We start from the raw sequence: 20,000 nt of genomic DNA on the forward strand, positions 1-20,000 counted from the left end.
CATTTTAAATCTGTACCATCATTTTATCCCGATACCCATTGTTCTCCTTGCCTCCTCTACCTGTTAAGATTGTGGTAGACGTAAAACAGAGACTCCTGCAACTCCGATTTTATTAAATTACCCTATTATCTCACTCTGTCCCTTTTTCAAAAATACTTATTACACTTACTGTTCCGTAGTACTTTAGTATTATAACATGGTTTAGCTTTAATTGTGTTTTACATAGCTGCCTGATATGCATTGGATACTTGGTATGGTACAATACAGGTTTTTACACATTTTAGTAATCTACAAGAATAGAGATTGCAAGTCTGAATCAAGAGAAGGAATTACATTTTGTTTGTATTTCATCAAATGAAGTGTATCTGCAAAGGCAGAGGGAGGCTTGTGCATAAATCAGTCTTCTCACAAAACGGTACAGCTCTAATAAATCATCCTCTGCGCTCTGTTATTTCCCAACTTTTCCAACTCACCTCCTGCAGACTGGGGATGGTTTCAAGAAGAAAGACCTTGCAGGCTGAGTAGGCTTCAAAGAAAAGTGTGACTAGGGGAGCATCTACAGTGGCAGCAAACTGGCCTGCTAACATCTCAATGACTGCAGAAACATTAAAAAATCACAGTTAAAGATCAAAGGCTTAGGTGTTGCATTTTTCTGCACATTCACCACCTTGCCTGGTAGGACATACTGAACAAAAACACTGCAATGTGTTTGCTGACAGCAAATGATTTTTTGCATGAATTAGACTCAATTCACATAGGTTTTCTCTGACTCTCATGGGTCATGTAATTGCATCCATTTCAATCCTACATCCTATTGTACTTTTGTAGCATTCTAGACACTACATGGTAATAAAGAACTAGTTACTTACCTGTACACTGTGGTTCTCCAGTATTATCTTTCATAGATTCACATGCTTGTATCTTCCCCGTCGTCATGGTGGGAGTCTCCCGGTAAATGATAACCATAGCAGTAGAAGAAAAAACTGCCTGAAAGCCATAGAGTAGTGAAACCACTAGGTAACCTCTCCTCCTCATTATGTGGCCCAAACTGCAGCCAATCAGCAGCCAGCACCAGCCTACACCATTCCCAGCAGAGCCACCATACCTCAGATTTCCTACCGCCCAAGAGTGAGCTATGCAGGAAACCAGAGATAAAAAAGGTGGTCTACCTAATGGAAACGGGGAGGCGGGCGGCCGCATGTGAATCTATGAAAGATAATACTGAAGAACCATAGTGTACAGGTAAGTAACTAGTTCTTTCTCCAGTATTCAATCTTTCATAGATTCACATGCTTGTATCAGAGTAGATAGCAGTCCTTGTAGTTAGAGCGTTTCTAGGCTGGCTAGACCCCTTTCTTTTCTCGGGGCTGCGTGCCATAAATTCCTTCAGGAAAAAAGAACTCATTACGAAGTAAAAGGTACTAACAATCAAACGTTGCTATTTCAGATATTAGCATAAAGGGAAAAAACCACATTACATAGAAAAAACAGTAAAATAAAATTCATAAACATGTACCTTATTTAAAGAGATGTCGCAGAACTGCCTGTCCCACTGCCGCATCTGCTTTCCATTCCGTGTCCAGACAGTAGTGTTTGGTGAATGTATGAACATTCGACCAAGTCACTGCTCTGCATATGTCTGGAAGGGGTACTCCTGCTAGCAATGCAGAAGACGTCGCCATCCTCCGTGTATCATGGGCACGGACTTTCATGTCGAGAGGCCTTCCTGCTTTCTCTTGACAAAAAACAATGGCGGACGCAATCCATCTGGAGATGGAGGAACGTGAAAGGGCCAGACCTTTTCTGGGCCCCGAGTAGGAGGCAAACAGTTGCTTTGATTTGCGAAAGCTTTTAGTCTTTTCAATGTAGACCTTTAGGCATCTGCCAATGTCTAAAGTATGTAGAGCTTTTTCAGCCTCTGTAGAAGGATTTTTCAAATATGTAGGCAGGATCACTGGTTCATTTAGATGAAAAGACGAAGGTATTTTAGGCACAAATTTCGGATTAGTCCTTAGCATCACCTTATCTGGCCTGAATTGTATGAAGGGATCCTGTATAGAAAAAGCTTGGATCTCGCTGACCCTCCTGGCTGATGTGAGTGCCAGCAGTAATGCTACTTTCCATGACAGGAATTGCAGTTCAGATTTATGGATCGGCTCGAACGGAGCTTTCATAAGTGGTGACAAGACTGTGTTAAGTTGCCATGGGGGTGGAGGACGCTTAATTGGAGGAAACCTTCTGAACAGTCCTTTTAAGAACTCATTGGTTAGTCTGTTAGACCACAGAGATGGGCATCCTGGAGATCGTCTGTATCTAGATATTGCTGCTAAATGGACTTTAATAGATGAGTGTGCAAGCCCTGATCTGGCTAAATGCAGCAAATAAGGAAGAATTTGCTCAGGAGAAGACGTCAAAGGATGCACTGTATGAGCAAGGCACCAAATACAGAATAGTTTCCATTTTGCAGAATATGTCTTGTTGGTAGACAGCGCTGCGGAACTTTGCAATATTTCATGACATTCCGGAGTGATATCTAATGACTGGAATTCGTGCTTAAAAGGTTCCAAGCCGACAATTTTAGAGATGTCAATTGCGGATGAAGTACTTGGCCTCTGTTCATGGAGATCAAATCCCTGGTTGTTGGGAGCTGAATTCTTGGCTCCACCGACAATTGAAGAAGCTCTGTATACCAAAACTGCCTCGGCCAGGCTGGGGCTATCAGTATTATTTGGCAAGGTTCTGATCTCATTTTCCTCAGTAATCTGGGAATTAGGGGAAAGGGAGGGAAGGCATAAGCAAACATCCCTGTCCATCGGAGGTGAAGAGCATTCCTTCTCGAACCCTGTTGAGGGAACCTGCTGGCATAATGTCTGCACTTTTTGTTGCTCTGAGTTACAAACAGGTCCAGACTTGGCTTGCCCCACACATTGAAAATCCGATTCAGCTGGACTTGACATAGTTCCCACTCGTGGCAAATGTCGGATGACCTGCTTAACAGATCCGCTTTTGTGTTGTCTACCCCTGGAACATGTTCCACTTGCAGCGTTATGTTCTGACACAATAGCCATTTCCAGATCCTTTGAGCCTGAATCGACAGGGGTTTTGATCTCGTGCCACCCTGCTTGCGCAGATAAAACATTGTTGTTGTGCTGTCCGTTCGCACTAAGACCGATGAACCTTGGATCCTGGGAAGGAAGGCCTGAAGGCCCAGGAAGACAGCTTTCAATTCCAAGAGATTGATGTGGAGTTTTGTCTCTTGAGGAGACCAAAGGCCTTGAATCTCCAGGTCTTGTAGATGTGCCCCCCAACCTCGTAATGAAGCATCTGATGTCATGACGTAGCTTGGAGATTGAGGTTCGAATACCAGGCCCTTTGTTAGATTGCTCCTGATACCCCACCATGACATTGCACATTTGATCTGATAGGTTATGACCAGCTTGTCGTCGAAGGAACCCAGGGCTTGGACCCATTGTTTGTCCAGGGCTTCTTGCAGCGGTCTCATCTGTAAACGGCAGTTGGGAATCAATGGGATACAAGAGGACATCATTCCCAGTAATGACTTGAATATTCTGATGGAAGTGAACTTTTTTGTTGCCAGAGATGCAGTCAGATTCAAAGATTTTTGTTACCCGTTCTTCTGATGGGTAAGCTTTCATTTCCTGTGTTTTCAAGATTGCTCCTAGGAATTGTAGAGTACAAGTCGGAAGAAAAAATTATTTTTCTTTGTTTATCCGAAGGCCTAATCTTTGGAAGAGATCCGTGCACATCCGTAGAGATCTCTGTGTTGCCTGGAACGATGGTCCTTTTATTAACCAGTCGTCCAGGTATGGGAAAACCTGGAGACTTTGCTGCCTTAAATGCGCCGCTATTGGAGCCATGCATTTTGTGAATACTCTGGGGGCAGACTTCAGGCCGAAAGGCAAACCTCTGAACTGGTAATGGCGCCCTGCCACCATAAATAGCAGATATTTCTTGTGTTTTTTGTGTATCGGAATGTGGAAGTATGCATCCAACAGGTCTGGAGAGACCATGTAGTCCCCCTTGCGGAGCAGTAGAAGAATTTCCTGTAAGGACAGCATACAGAAAGAAATTTTCTTTATGTATGTGTTCATATCTCTGAGGTCCAGTACCTGCCTCCATTTTGATGATTGCTTTTTCCTTATAAGGAAGAAGTGTGAATAAAAACCTGTTCCTCGCTGGTCTGATGGGACTTCCTCTATCGCTCCTTTTAGTATGAGTGATAAGATCTCTGCTTTGAGAGCTGCTATATGTTGATGAACTCTGCAGAGAGGTGGACGATTTGGAGGCCTTTGTGAGAATTCCAGGGTGTGACCCTGTGTAATGATGTCTAATACCCATCTGTCCGATGTTATGGACTGCCAATGCAGGAGAAACTGAGAGAGGTAGTGGAACTGTTCGATCTGAAGCGGTATTGGAGGCACCTGAGAAATATCACTGTCTGCGACCAGAGTCTTGCTTCCCTCTGGCGGTGGACTTTCTTCTTCCTTGTTGTTAGAAGGAAGTGTTCGAGGACCGGTATTGCTGGTTGGAGGAGTACTGACGGTATCCCTGTTGGTTGTAAGGTTGATACCGATTAGATTGGTAAGAGGAACGTTGCTGTTGAAAGCGTTCTCTGGATCCTCGGCCACAAAAGGACTGATAACGGCCTTGCTGTAAAGATCCCAAGGATCTATCAGTATCAGTATCTGCTTTTATCCCCTACAACGCCTCATCGATCTGATTACCTAAGAGGCTTTCGCCATCGAATGGCATGTCCAAGATTTTAGACTGGACCTCCGGTCGAAAGGATGTAGCTTTGAGCCATCCTTGCCTCCGTAGGGTTACCGCCCCAGCCATCTGGCGGAAAGCTATAGACGCTATGTCCATTGCCACGTCTATGGACTCCGACGCTGCTCTGGCTCCATCATGCAGGATGGTAGTCGCCTCCTCTTTCTTGTCCCCTGGAAGGTGCGACAGGAATGGTGCGATGTCAGACCACATCTGTCTATTGAACCGGCTCAGAAGGGCCATCGCGTTGGTTGCTTTGATGGAAGCTGCTGCCATGACTGCAAAACGTTTACCTATGTCATCCATCTTCTTGCCCTCCTTATCGGGGGTGCCACACATGTTGCCATTTGGTTCTTGGAGCGCTTCTGCACTGCTTGAGTCACAACCGAGTCCGGTCGAGGATGACCAATAAGACATGCTGGAGCCGTCTCTACAGCGCGATACTTTTTGTCCAGTTTGAGGATGGATGCTGGGACTGAGGCTGGATTCTTCATAAGTTTGAGTCCTTCATCCCAGAAATGGTCAATAATAGGAATGGCTCTTACCGACTTCCTGGAGGACTCCTTGAAATCGTAAAGGAAACATTCGCTTTCCTTGATTGGCATATCAAGCTTAAATCTTTTAGCTGCTTTTCCCATCAAATTGTGAAAACTGGCTATGTCCTCTGGAGGAGAGCTTGATTGAGGCAAAGGTGACACCGGGGACGTTGGAGCAATATATTGGTCCAATTCATCTCCAACCCACTCATCCTGAGGAAGTTCCCCTTCCTCCTCTTGATCGTCCTGATCGGAATCATTTAAGTCATCACGAATTGTAATAACATTTTGGACCTCGGTCCGAGGAGGAGGAAGCGGCGGCTGAGCCAGGGGTGTCTCCTTTGCAGGTTGAGAGACTTTTTCAGCGGCCGCGGAAGCATTATCTTCCGGAAAGCGACGATAATAGCTATCGATCATGCCTCTTAGGTCTGATATTAAAGAAGTAGGCACCGACATGGCCTCTTTCCCGCACAGGCGTGTCCACTTCCTCTTCATCATCATAGTGGTAGGCCTGGTGAAATGACTCGTATCTCATCTGGCCTTTGACCGGCCGATCCATAAAAGAGTAGTGCTCCTGGGCCTCCTGGTGGTCTTCCTCATCGGAATCCTGATGTTTAATATGGAGTTGCAAAGGACTGTAAGCAACACCAAAGGATCCTTCCTCCTCTGATTCCTGGCAATCCAGAATGGTAGAGGGCAGTAGAGGTGAAATCTTCGGCGTGGAAAACTCCCCTTTTTTGCTCGTCAACGCTCCCGTCGACGGAGCAATCCTCTTTATGGAAATATAGGTTGAAGTTATCTTTGTTGGAGATGGCATCGTCGACGATTTTTTCATCGTCGACGGGACCGTCGACGGGGCCGTCGACGGAACAATCATCCGCATCGTCAACGGGATACTCGTCGACGAAGATCTTGCCGTCGACGAAGGTCTGGTACTCACCGTCGACGGGTTCGTCGTCGACGTCGACGAAGCTGTGAAGAGAGAATAAACTGAGCAGAGCTCAGGGAGACTCCTTCTCACACGAAGGCGGTTGGAAATCTGAGGTATGGTGGCTCTGCTGGGAATGGTGTAGGTTGGTGCTGGCTGCTGATTGGCTGTAGTTTGGGCCACATAATGAGGAGGAGAGGTTACCTAGTGGTTTCACTACTCTATGGCTTTCAGGCAGTTTTTTCTTCTACTGCTATGGTTATCATTTACCGGGAGACTCCCACCATGACGACGGGGAAGATACAAGCATGTGAATCTATGAAAGATTGAATACTGGAGAATTCCACATTACTGCAACTCACTGTATTGAACTCAAAAGAATGAAAGTACAAATATGTATCACCAGGGTGCTTTCTACTTAAAATTTTATGTGGTTAACAATGAAGTTCTGGTTCGGGTATCACCAGAGTAAAAAAAGTGGTATAAGGATTTTGCACTATTTTGCTCCTCAGGAAGGAAGAAACTGAACCAATTTAATCTCATACATCTGAATAAACACTGATTCACTCAATTTTCTATTTTAAACATTACAAAAAGTGTGGACTCAAATTTCCTGTCCTATTATTGTAAATGTTTAGTTGGGAGCAAAACATGCGTCCTGCATTCTCTATTTCTTAAGTGGTAAAAATGGTTAAAATATATTAACTCCATGATTTGCACCAGTCAAAACTTTTACTTAATATGGTGCTTAGTTTGCAATTGTGTGAGCTGTAGGATGCAGCGAGATGCCTGTGCCAATGAAATGAACAAATACCTCTTGAAAATGATGCGCGGTTTCTACAGGTTTTAATGCTCCTCTCCCTATGGAGGTAATTTCATAACTTAAGACCGGATGAACAAGTTACTTACCTTCGGTAACGCTTTTTCAGGTAGATACAGTATCTGCTTGTGGATTCCTCACCTTGTGAATATCCCCCTTGCGTCAGCAACATTCGGAAATTATTTTGTAGCTTCACGCCGACGTGGACGTGGACGACGTCATAGAGGCACGGCATCGCCCGCGACTCCGCCGACACTACAATAGGCCCACGCCGGCGTGATGACGTCAGTTCCGCCCTTTTTTCCGTGCCTTCGAGGCTCCCGGACGGACCAACGACAGAAGAAATATACATAGTATACACAGTACACAAATGTCAAGATAACACACATAGTGTGAAGCAAATGCAATAAAACATTTGAAATAAACAACTCTTTGACAATAAAGTAAATGAATTACAACAACATCGGTATAGACGAGTGGACAACGGGGAGGAGGGTGGGTCAGGGAGGAATCCACAGGCAGATACTGTATCTACCAGAAAAAGCGTTACCGAAGGTAAGTAACTTGTTCTTCTGATAGATACATCTGCCAGTGGATTCCTTACCTTGTGAATAGAGTCTCACAGCAGTCCCCACTCCCGGAGGAGGGTGTCCACTCATCTATACCAAAAAATCCTAAAGGACAGAGCACGCAAAGTGACCTTCCCTCCTCACCTCGAGATTCAAGCAGTAATGCTTCGCGAAAGTGTGGAGGGAGGTCCAAGTCACAGCCCTACAAATATCCTCTACAGGTACACCCCTAGACAGAGCAGTAGTTGACGAATTAGCTCTAGTAGAGTGGGCTCTTATACCCTCTGGAGGTTCCTTACCGGCCAAAGAGTAGCAGATCTTTATACAGAGGATGATCCATCTTGAAAGAGTGCGCTTGTGCACCGCTCTTCCTTTCTTGCAGCCAGCAAAACCAATGAAGAGCTGGTCATCCATTCGATAGTCTCTAGTCCTATCAAGGTAAAAGCTCACCGCCCTCTTAGGGTCCAGACGGTGTAGTCTCTTCTCCTTGTAAGGGTGAGGGGGAGGATACAATGTAGGAAGGGTAATAGATTGTCCTAGATGGAAAGGAGTTACCACCTTAGGGAGAAAAGCAGCCCTGGTCCTAACAACCATTCGATCAGCATGAATGGTCAAGAATGGGGGCTTGGAACTAAGAGCTTGAAGCTCACTTACCCTCCTTGCTGAGGTGATCGCAACGAGGAAGACCGTCTTAAAAGACAAAAGCCTCATTGGACACTTGTGTGAAGGTTCGAAGGGAGAACCCATCAAGAAGGTTAAAACAAGATTTAAATCCCATTGAAGTACAATAAAGGGAGTAGGAGGGAACTTATTCGTGAGGCCCTTCAAAAACCATAAAACCACAGGAGACTTGAAAAGAGACGGCTGATCCGGCAAACAGATAAATGCCGACAATGCCGAAAGATAGCCCTTGATTGTGGTAACAGCAAATCCCTGCTGTGCCAAAGAAAGAGCAAATTGTAAAATATCGGACAAACGAGCCCTCAAAGGGTCAACAGATTTCTCTCTGCACCAAGAGACAAATTTAGACCATCTGTATGAATAAATGGATTTAGTGGAGTCACGCCTAGCCGAAAGAATGACATCCACCACATCGTGTGGGAGAGAAAAGGAGCTCAGGTTGCCCCGTTCAATCTCCAGGAATGAAGGTGTAATGACTGGAGGTGGGGGTGTAGAACCTGCCCCTCCATCTGGGAGAGGAGATCTGCCCTGAACGGGAGACGGAGTGGCGGGCGAGAGGAGAGGCGGAGAAGATCCATGTATCACACCCTTCTTGGCCAATCCGGGGCGACCAGAATAACTTGGGCCCGGTCTTGGCGAATCTTCCTCAGAACCCGAGGAATTAAAGGTATGGGAGGAAACGCGTAAAGGAGTTGACTTCCCCAACTCAACTGAAATGCGTCCCCCAAAGCTCCTTGCATCGGATACTGGAGACTGCAGAATGACGGGCAGGGAGCATTCTCGCACTTAGCAAACAGGTCCACACGAGGAGTCCCCCACATCTGAAAGACGTGCCGGACCACCTCCGGTTGAAGCCTCCACTCGAGGTCGGCCGAGAACTGCCGAGTGAGACTGTCTGCACGCACGTTCAGAACTCCGGCCAGATGATTTGCCAACAGACAAACCTGGTGGTCCTGAACCCAGGACCAGAGACGCAGAGCCTCTCTGCAGAGACACTGCGACCCCACCCCTCCCTGCTTGTTGACATACCACATCGCAGTGGTGTTGTCCGTCAGGACCTGAACCAACCGACCACGAAGGGAAGGGAGGAAGGCCTTGAGGGCCAAACGTATGGCCCGCAACTCTAAGAGGTTGATGTGAAGCAACCTTTCCTCTGGAGACCAAAGACCCTTGACCTCCAGATCCCCCAGATGAGCACCCCATCCTAGAGTGGATGCATCCGTGATCACTGTGGCAACCAATGGAGGTAGTTGAAAAGGCTTTCCTTGTGACAGATTGCCTTCCACGCCCCACCAAGACAGATCCGCTGCAGTTTCTCTTGAGATCCTCACTGACTCCCTGAGATCTCCGCTGTGCTGATACCACTGCCTGCGGAGGCACCACTGGAGCGCCCTCATGTGCCAGCGTGCATGGTTGACCAACATAATGCAAGAAGCCATCAGACCGAGCAGGCGAAGGACCTTCAGGACTGGAACGACCGCTCCATTGTAAAATAAAGGAATCATATCCTGTATGTCGCGAATCCTTTGTGGAGGAGGGAATGCACGACATACAGTTGTGTCCAGTACAGCACCTATGAACAGGATGCGCTGGGAGGGCACCAGGTGAGACTTGGGTACATATATTGAAAAACCCAACCGGAACAACAACCGAGTTGTCTCCTGCAGATGCTGGAGCACTTTCTCTGACGACTCTGCCTTGATCAGCCAGTCATCCAAATAGGGGAATACTGGAACCCCCGATCTTCTGAGATGTGCTGCCACCACCGCCATCACCTTGGTGAAGACTCGAGGCGCAGTAGTAATTCCAAAAGGAAGGACCGCAAACTGATAATGTTGCGATCCCACCGTAAAACGGAGATACTTCCTGTGCGACTTCAGGATTGGGATGTGAAAATACGCATCCTGCAAGTCGAGCGACACATCCAGTCTTCTTCCAGCAGCGCCTGAAGAACCTGCGCAAGGATGAGCATCTTGAACTTCTCTTGTTTCAGATAAAGATTCAAGATCCTGAGATCCAGGATTGGACGAAGTCTGCCATCCTTCTTGGGAATAAGGAAATACCGGGAGTAGCATCCCTGACCCCTTTCCTGCTCTGGAACCACCTCTATCGCACCCTTTCTTAAAAGAGTCTGCACTTCCTCCTGCAGAAGTAAGAGGTGTTCCACCGTGCAAAAACCTTGACAAGGAGGGTAATTTGGAGGAAACTCTCGAAAGGGAAGAGCATACCCTTTTTCTACGAGATTGAGAACCCAAAGATCTGATGTAACTGATTTCCAATCCCGTAGAAAGTGGGTAAGCCGACCCCCCACCGGACCCACAAGATCCTGAATGGTGGATCTAGGGCTGCTTTTCTGTGGCTGGGGGGTTGGAGGAGGTGGAGGAGGAAGAGGCTTGACGTCCTCTAGGACGAGCTCTTTGTCTTCCCCTGTACGACTTGTACGAAGGATTCTGCTGCTGCTGCTGCTGCTGACCTTGCCGATAGGAGCGAAAGGAAGAGCGTCCAAATCCTCTGAACTTTCTGGTAGAAGAACCCCTGGTCTGAAGCCCTAAAGCTTTGGCAGTAGCCCTACTGCCCTTAAATCTTTCCAAGGCAGTGTCAGCCTTTTTACCAAAGAGTCCAGCACCATCAAACGGCAGATCTATCAAAGCGGCCTGAACATCTGCTGAAAAGTCTGAAGATTTCAGCCATGCTGACCTTCTTGAAGCAACCGCAGTACCCATGATGCGTGCCACCGAATCCGCAGTGTCCAGCCCACTCTGAATTACCTGACGAGCCGCTGACTGCGCATCCGTCAACACCTCTTCAAAATCCTTCCTGTTTTCAACAAGGATCTTAGGTGCCAGAAGACGGAGTGAATCCATGAGAGCATGTACATATCTCCCCATAAGGCAAGTGGCATTAGTTGACTTTAATGCTCGCAGAAGAAAAGGTATTTTTTGCAACTTGATCTTGTTTCTTAGCATCCTTATCCCCAGGCACTTGAGGAAATGCACTCACAGTCTTTTTGGAACAAGCTGCCTGGATTACCAAGCTTTCAGGTAAAGGATGAGAAGTCAGAAAAGCAGGGTCTTCAGGAGCAACCCTGTACCTTCTTACCACACTCTTGGAAACAGCTGGTGCCGAAAGCGGCTTTTCCCTAACTTCCATAATTGGCTCCATTAAAGCTTCATTAAAGGGGAGCAACAGTTCCACCACAGAACTGGGTGAATGCAGAACCTCAGTCAGAAGATTGGACTTAAACTCTACTGTTGGAAGGGTCAAATTCAAAAGTTCCGCCGCCTTCCTCATAACCAAATGAAAAGGCTGAACATCTTTTGAAGGGGCATCAGACACGGAAGGTAACTCCCACTCGGGAGAAAACTCCAGGCCACTACCCTCCGCCAGACTATCAAAACAGTCATCCTCAAGCTCTCCTTCTTCCACTTCAGCTTGAGCTTCTGTATACCTTTGTTCTTCCATGAGGCGCTGAGCCTCCCTCCTGGACCTTTCCTTCACACGCAATGCCACCGGATCCATCAATGACTCCGACGGAGCCGGAACCGACGTCAGTATCGAATCCGATGGCATAGTGGCTTGGTCTCGAGGTCGACTCTGAGCAGACGACATCGGTATCGTCGTCGACGACCTCGGCGGAGGTGGGTATTGCCATGGCGGTGTCTGAGCCGGCATGAATGGCATAAATGGAGCCAGAGCATAGGAGTGCGGAACTCCTAAATTGAAGGCTAGTGGACACATGGGACCCGAAGGCGCACCAGAGGGGTACCAGGCCCTTGAAAACACACCATACATAGCATTCAAAAACGCTGATGGGTCTTGGCCCGGGCCGGAATAGGTGGCTGAAGACCCTCAGGCTGGCCTTGAGGAGGTTCCGAATTCGGCTCTTCCACAGGCGCAGAATCCTCACCTTCCGGAACTTCTTCCTCATCCTCACGGGCCGGGGACGGCACCGGAGATTGAACCGGAGACGGAGCCGGGACCTGCGACTCCGAAGGCGAAGCCTCACCTTCCGGATCCAAGTCCTCCTCTGGTGGAACCACTTTCGAACGTACCTTCTTGGGTGACTTTGACCTCGTTTCCGAATCCCTACTGGAGTGACGTCGGGACTCATGTCTTCTCTTCTTATGCTTCTTCCTCGATTTTGAAGCATGATCTGATGACGATCTCGAAGTCGACTCCGCTCGAGGCCTTGATCTCGACGCCGACCTCGACCTCGCCCTTCTCGAACGAGACTTCGAAGACCTTTAACCCTTGTCACCTCTCAGCTTCGCCACCAGAAGTTTGGTCTCTCTCTCCCGCAGAGCCTTTGGGTTCATCTTCCGACATGATGAAAATCCATACACATCATGATCCGACCTAAGACACCAGATGCAATCTTCGTGCGGGTCCGTGATGGACATCATTTTCCCACACTCTCTGCAAGGCTTAAAACCGGTCTTCTTTGACGACATCGTGAAGGAAACAGAAAAGTGAAGAATATAGCAACAAAGTTACTAAAAGGCTACAGAGATTCCCCGAAACCGTTAGCGTCGACGAAGCGGAAAAAAGGGAACAGACGTCATCAGGCCGGCGTGGGCCTGTTGTAGTGTCGGTGACATCAGCGGAGTCGCGTGCGATGCCGTGCCTCTATGATGTCGTCCACGTCGGCGTGAAGCTACAAAAGAATTTCTGAATGTTGCTCACGCAAGGGGGATATTCACAAGGTAAGGAATCCACTGGCAGATGTATCTATCAGAATCTGGGTTTGTCAGATGGGTATCCCGTCACACACGTGATGGAGAACCGGTCTGTCTAATTACAGGTACAATAGGATATAAAGGACTTGTAATAAGTCCGCGGGAACGGACGTAAAGTTTGCAATGGAGCAATTTGTCCACCAAACTCTAAATCAGGCCCTTATATTTTGTTACTAAAAATAATAGGTTTTTACTGGAGGTTTGCTCTTCAGACATGAGATGTGTTCTCCTTCTGACATGGCAAACTTGACACAGCAGCTCAGCATGCAAGTTCAATTGGCAGATGTACTAGAAAGTAGTGGAGTTACACTTTATGCATACCAATGTTGCAGTTGAATTCTGATTTGGGCCACAAATGAGAATTCAATGCAGATAAGTTATCAGTTGTTCAAAACTATGGGATGACTATGGACTATTATTCTCTGCACCAATCAGACATAAGAAATTGCATCTCTTTGCATGAAGGGTGTTCTCTGCAAATGTTACAAAAGGGAACTTAATAAAGGTGTCCTTTCCCCACACTCCCCCAACCATCATACAGTACCCCACCCTTCCACCAGTGCAGGTACACACCAAGGCTAAACCAATATTTCTGGTTGACTGTAGAAGCAGTCTTCATTACAGGATAGAAGGTTCTGAGAATCAGACCCAGGTGTGATTCAATTTCTGGTCCTGCAAGAGAAAATAAAAAAAACATTATTAATGAAAAGAAAGACGAATACAAACTTAAAATGATGAGTGTGCTACAAAGCTCATGTGTTTGTTATGATACATATTGAAAAATAACTTGATGCATGGCTTTCTAAATTTTCCACTCAGCAGCAAATGAAACTTCAAACCTCCGAGGTAAAGAGGAACCAAATTTCACCAGATTTGATATAGGAAAATGGGCACCTTTCTTTTTTGACAAAACGACTGCAACTCCTTTTTAACATGGCTCCCACAAGTAAGACTAACTACAATTTTTGCATCTTGGTGCAGTTGATGCATTTCTGCATCTACAGCAAAGTTTATACTAACTTTGCAGGAGAAAGCAAGTAGGGCGTTTAGCCAAAACATGCTCCAGGCAAAGCAACTTTTTACAGCTCAATTAAGGCAATCAGCCTCCATCAGTAAGCGGAAAAGAAAGTTTCACATTGTCTTTACCCTGGATTCCCTGGATTCACTTGCACCTTTTTATAATGGTGATGAAGGAGAGCGGAATTATAGCAGGGTTGCTGCATTTTTACAGAAATCCAAAATCCTTGTAAGAAGAAAGGCTTCATAGTTATGTAGTTAGTTTGTGTAGAGCTGTTTAGTTTTTAACTGTTTTTTAGCAAGAGACATAATGAAACAACACCTGTAAGGAACATCTGGTGCTGGTATATGGTGCTAAAATGTGAATGTGCAAAGTGAAAGGACTACGAACGACAACAACAAATCTAAAACAATATGTATCATTTTTACATAATAACCAAAATAGCAGCAATCCATGATTGTCCTACAAGAATTGCTGTCGGTGGACCTATATTTAAGATGCAACCGTTCACTTCAAAGGCCTATTGCTGGAGCTCCATATTTGAAGCCTCCTGATAGAATTAGCACTGAGATGTTTGTTTCTTTAATGAGCACAGTCTGGAAAGTAATCATCTTAGAGTTGATTTGCATAACCATTATGACATGGGGTCGCAACAGATAGTGTTGCTGTTATATTTTTTTCCTGTTCATTGTCAATTTCCTCACAAATTAAGTGTTTCAACTATGTGGGTTGAAAAGACAAAGTCATGGGCTTCTATTCTCAATGCCACTATTTGTTTGAAACATATGTAGAAAATAACTTAAATATACCCTGTGTGGCTTCTTTCCACTTTCAATTTGCATAGAAATGCAATGCTAGTGATTGACCCACTTTCAAACACCACTGTAAAATGTATTAATCCACCATGGACTAATATAAAATGTGAAACACTTTATTAAGGGACCCGAAAGAAGAAGCCAACATCTGTCAGGGCATGCTTCAAAGCCAACTATCTGTGTATTTGAGTGGTGTGATGACATGAGCCAAAGTCAGATAATACTATCTGCAGCCAGACCTAAAAGCAATGTAGAATCCGTTAGATTGCCACAGATCACAGTGTTCCACAACAACATAGCATTTTTGAAATTACCGTATTGAATTGTCATTTGATGGATGGCCCAAAACACAATCTCCTCTTGAATAGATGGCACCATAAACAGATTTACAATCCTAGAAGATATTGACATTGGTATCCACTTGGTAAGAGCAATTTGACACATTAAAGCCATCCTTTCAAGTTCAGCAGAATTCTCCTAAATATGTAGAAATATGAAATATTAGTCATTTAAATGATTTATGACAAAAACACCAAACGAGATAAACAAATCCAAAACAAGAATTAAGTACAAAGTATCAGGTATGCAGACAATATTGTGAAACAGGAGATGCCTAAAGAACAAGTTACTTACCTTGGGTAACGCCTTTTCTGGTAGATACAGTATCTGCCTGTGGATTCCTCACCTTGTGAATATTCCCCTTGCGTCAGCAACGTTCTGGATTTTTTCTTTGTAGCACGCCGGCGTGGACGACGTCATAGGAACGCGGCATCGCGCGCGACTCCGTCTGACGTCACCGATCCCTTATTAGGCCTACGTCGGCGTGATGACATCTGTTCCGCCCTTTTTTCCGTGCCTTCGAGGCACACGGAGGGACCAATGACAGGAAATATACATATATACAATGTACACAGTACATACGAACCAAAATAGCACACAGTGCATAGCAAAGGTATCAAAACCTAAAATATATACAAATAGATATACAAATAAAACCAGGTATAGCAGAGTGGACAACGGGGAGGCGGGTGGGTCAGTGAGGAATCCACAGGCAGATACTGTATCTACCAGAAAAAGCGTTACCGAAGGTAAGTAACTTGTTCTTCTGATAGATGCATCTGCCTTGTGGATTCCTCACCTTGTGAATAGAGTCCCACACCAGTCCCCACTCCCGGAGGAGGGAGTCCACTCTGCTACACCAGGAAATCTTGGAGGACAGAACGAGCGAAGTGGCCGTCCCTCCTCACCTCGGTATGAAAGCAGTAGTGCTTTGCGAAAGTGTGGAGGGAGGCCCAAGTTGCGGCTCTGCAAATATCCTCAACAGGTACACCTCTAGACAATGCAGAAGTAGCAGACCTTGCTCTGGTAGAATGAGCTCTTATACCCTCAGGAGGGTCCTTACCCGCCAGAGGGTAGCAAATCTTGATGCACAGGATTATCCACCTGGAAAGTGTGCGCTTGTGCACCGCTCTGCCCTTCCGACAGCTAGCAAAATGAACAAACAGCTGGTCATCCATCCGGTAGTCTTTAGTTCGGTCCAGATAAAAAGACACCGCCCTCTTAGGGTCCAGACGGTGCCGTCTCTCCTCCTCCTTTGAAGGGTGAGGGGGAGGATAGAAGGTAGGAAGGGTAATGGACTGTCCTAGATGGAAGGGAGTTACCACCTTAAGCAGAAAAGCAGCCCTGGTACTAAGAACCATTAGTTCAACATGAATGGTCAAGAATGGGGGCTTAGAACTAAGAGCCTGAAGCTCACTCACCCTCCTTGCCGAGGTGATTGCTACTAAGAAGACCGTCTTGAAAGACAAAAGCCTCAAGGGACACTTGTGTAAGGGTTCGAAGGGAGAACCCATCAAGAAAGTTAAGACAAGATTTAAATCCCATTGAGGAACTATAAATGGAGAAGGAGGGAACCTATTAGTGAGACCCTTCAGAAACCTCAAAACCACTGGAGATTTAAAAAGAGACGGCTGATCCGGCAAGCAAAGAAATGCCGATAACACCGAAAGGTAACCTTTGATTGTCGCAACAGCAAAACCTTGCTGCGCCAAAGAAAGAGCAAACTGTAAAATATCAAATTAATGAGCCCTCAAAGGATCAACAGTCTTCTCCCTACACCAAACAACAAATTTAGACCATCTATACGAATAGATGGACTTGGTGGAGTCACGCCTGGCAGAAAGAATGACATCCACCACATCGTGAGCGAGAGAAAAAGAGTTCAGGTTGCCCCGTTCAATCTCCAGGCATGAAGGTGTAATGTCTGGAGGTGGGGTGAGAGGAGAGGTGGAGAAGGTCTGTGTACCACACCCTTCTTGGCCTATCCGGGACGATCAATATGACTTGGGCCCGGTCCTGGCGAATCTTCCTCAGAACCCGAGGAATCAAAGGTATGGGAGGAAACGCGTAAAGGAGTTGATTTCCCCAACTCAACTGAAACGCGTCCCCCAAAGCTCCTTGCATCGGATACTGGAGACTACAGAATGACAGGCAGTGAGCATTCTCGTGAGTGGTGAACAGGTCCACCCGAGGAGTCCCCCACATCCAAAAGATGTAACGAACAACCTCTGGATGGAGCCTCCACTCGTGGTCGGCAGAGAACTGCCGACTGAGAACGTCTGCACGAACGTTCAGAACTCCGGCCAGATGATTTGCCATCAGACAAATCTGATGGTCCTGAACCCAGGACCAGAGACGCAGAGCCTCTCTCCAAAGACACTGTGACCCCACTCCTCCCTGTTTGTTGATGTACCACATCGCAGTCGTGTTGTCCGTCAGGACTTGAATCGACTGACCGCGAAGGGAAGGGAGGAAGGCCTTGAGCGCTAAACATATCGCCCGTAACTCTAGAAGGTTGATATGAAGCAACCTTTCCTCTGGAGACCAAAGATCTTTGACCTCCAGGTCTCCCAGATGAGCACCCTACCCGAGAGTGGATGCATACGTTATCACTGTGGCCACCGGAGGAGGAAGTTGAAAAGGCTTTCCTTGCGACAGATTGCCTTCCACACTCCACCAAGACAGATCTGCTGCAGCTTCTCTGGAGATCCTCACTGACTCCCTGAGATCTCCGTTGTGCCGATACCACTGCCTGCGGAGGCACCACTGGAGTGCCCTCATGTGCCAGCGTGCATGGTTGACCAACAGAATGCAAGAAGCCATCAGACCGAGCAGACGAAGAACCTTCAGGACTGGAACGACCGCTCCATTGTGAAATAAAGGTATAATTTCCAGTATGTCGTGAATCCTTTGAGGTGGAGGGAATGCACGACATACAGTAGTGTCCAGTACCGCACCTATGAAAAGGTTGCGCTGTTCACCCTATGTGGGAAGGGTATGCCCAGACGTGGGTCCCGTGCTCACTAAGCCACTGGAGTCAAGCTATCCTGGCTGAAGACGGCTGATAGCCAGAAACCGGTCCTAGGATGCTTGATTCCGGTCCAGGGAAGACATGGCTTGGCAGTTCGGGCTGGACTGTTCCCATGAGGCACAGGGTCAAGACTGATTTGCATATGGCCATGTCTGAACTGGGGTGGTTTGGTGAGCAAAATAACGATGGATTAAACCCAGATCAGTGACTGGGGGTGAATGTTTTGCCATTGTGCCACATTCCGTCCATCATCTTGTTTGTTTTACTAGAATATCTTTGTCAGTATATTGTCTGGCATACATATGCTGTACTAAACATTGTTGATAGAAGTTATCACCACATTTAGGTCAGGATATTGATGTCAAATGATATTCTATATGTAATATTCCAATATATAATCCTATTAATTATTACATTCCCACCCACTGTAAAACTAAGTTGGTGCTCTCTTTTTAAGAGCTGTTATATTTCTAGCAGCTCCCACGATATCACCAATCCTGTGGTACATCCTACAAAATCCCTTCTATTGCCACTGGGTAATTAATTAAACTTTTTCATGTCAGGAATATCTTGCTATTTGTTAGTGCCCCATTGGATCTCCCATGCATTTCTTCAGCTGGGCTCTCTACTCACATTCATTGTGGGATCAAGATAATCATCCTGTGTAAATTATTTCAGAACCTCTGGGAGAGCCATCTGTATAACCCTGTTAACAATACAATGGCACATCTGCTGGTTTCCATACTGACTACAGATCACAAGAGAACTATTTGGGATACTAAATGTCTGACTGAATGATCAATAGTAATTCTGCTTTGCCACACCAGTAAAGATGCAGTGTTTTGCAGCTCCTGCCCCGAAGCTCCTGAGGTTTCCCAAGATTGAGTGAATATTTACCATCTTTCAGTGAGAACCTGTTGCTTACCGAGTACTTCAGGATGCTGTCCAGAGTGTCAGAAGTCACCAACATGTTGCTCTCTGTCAAATCCCTTTGAGTGATGGTAGTGTACATACAATGTACAATAGCTAGTTCCTGCAGGGGTGTTAACTGGGTAAAAAGCACATTTTATGCATCTAAGCAACAGGGTCAATCAGGGACTTATTCACAAACTGTAACATACTATAAAATGCTTTTCACAAAACCTATATCTGAATACTTCTGCCTCCAATTCTCTTACCTATTCTACGAGGAGATCTATGCCCCTCATGAATACCTACCGTTTTTTTCTATCTGTAGGAAGGATAGGGGTGATTGGCTGGAAAATGGGGAACATTTTTTGTAAAATGGGAGGGATTTTGGAAAAGGTAAGGGGGTAAAGGAAGGATTAAAGAGGTGTTTAGGGAGGGACAAACACCTACCCACAACAAGGTAAGCTTGTTGATATTCACAAACTGTACTTACTTTATTACTTAAGCCATAAAGGTCATAAAACAATTACAAATGTTTTTCAGCCCAGATCTGGAGTAAGTGCAGAATCACACAAGGCAAACCACTGAAACTGCAACACCATTCCATAACAAATAATGGAGATAAAGACGTAAAATAAAACCCAATAGAAATAAATGTTAGAAACACATGAACTTATTTTGAATTTAAAAAAAGATATATCTATATATATATTCACTGAAAAAACCATAGGTTATAGACCATATATAGTTAGGAATTAGCATTTACAAAACCTTGAAAATTCACTGAAAAAACCATAGGTTATAGACCATATATAGTTAGGAATTAGCAT

General features: G+C 45.8%; 1 long non-coding RNA gene across 1 annotated transcript; it reads right to left on the reverse strand.

Moving 5' to 3' along the window:
• Window positions 1-512: 512 nt before the first annotated feature.
• LOC144782908 (uncharacterized) lies at window positions 513-15,304 on the reverse strand. The gene is made up of 3 exons (XR_013601308.1): window positions 15,206-15,304; window positions 13,632-13,730; window positions 513-595 (listed from the first exon to the last, which is right to left on the reverse strand). It is a non-coding gene; the product is annotated as an uncharacterized LOC144782908 (long non-coding RNA).
• Between the last annotated feature and the right edge of the window lie 4,696 nt (window positions 15,305-20,000).

This window comes from Lissotriton helveticus, chromosome 9 (genome assembly GCF_964261635.1).
Source record: "Lissotriton helveticus chromosome 9, aLisHel1.1, whole genome shotgun sequence".
Classification (NCBI taxonomy): domain Eukaryota; kingdom Metazoa; phylum Chordata; class Amphibia; order Caudata; family Salamandridae; genus Lissotriton; species Lissotriton helveticus.